Genomic DNA, 860 nt, shown 5'->3' on the forward strand with positions numbered 1-860 from the left:
TAGTCTTCATCGCGCTCAACAAAATATGTTCAACAAAAATTTCGGTATCTCCTCTAGTTCCGGAAATATTCCGAAAAAACTAAAAAAATTCGAGACGTGCGCCAAGTACGCACCCCGAATTCGGGTGAATCTTTCACTTCGCTTGCGGATTATCATTGCGATAACATTAATACGCATATCCGTCTGATTCAGATACATATACACGTATATATTGTATGTGCAATGATAAACCTGCAGCAAGTACGCGTACCTCTGTTTAACACCACTAGAAAGTGAAAAATTTCAATTCTCCCATGATTCTCAACCCCAAATCCGGCTGGCATTGCCCCAAGGGGTAATATTCCCCCTCAATTCCCCCTGCCAGTCGAAGACCCAACAAAGAGCGCATTGAGTCCAGGGTGAAGACAAGAGGGTGCTCCTCTCCACTTCCTGCCCCTCCGTCCGCAAGCCTAGACGAGGACAGCCTCGAGCGCATCCGAAGGGGTCGACTAGTCACGCCATAACCGTCTCACCCCATCCTCCTCTCGCCATCCTATCCCTCGATATGTCTCTCTCTTGTCAGGGATAACCAACAGTAAAAGCCGCGGTATATTTCCAATGTACGTAGGCATTCTAAGGTATACGGTTGAACGAGGGCGCGCGAATGGGATGCGGGTTGTACGTTAACCGGAGAACTGGTGATTGCCAAGTTGAACGGAGTATTCTCATGTACCTCGTGGTACGGGGCGTAGGCGAGATTTCGTTTTAACCGTGTGGTGGCGGCACCATGAATTACTAACCAACACTGATGGGCCAATCCCCATCGGTATATCCGATGTTAACCGGAGTTTAACGAATAATAACGAAACCGTAGGAGGACT

The sequence above is a fragment of the Fopius arisanus genome, unplaced genomic scaffold (assembly GCF_000806365.1).
Source record: "Fopius arisanus strain USDA-PBARC FA_bdor unplaced genomic scaffold, ASM80636v1 scaffold00036, whole genome shotgun sequence".
NCBI classification, from domain to species: domain Eukaryota; kingdom Metazoa; phylum Arthropoda; class Insecta; order Hymenoptera; family Braconidae; genus Fopius; species Fopius arisanus.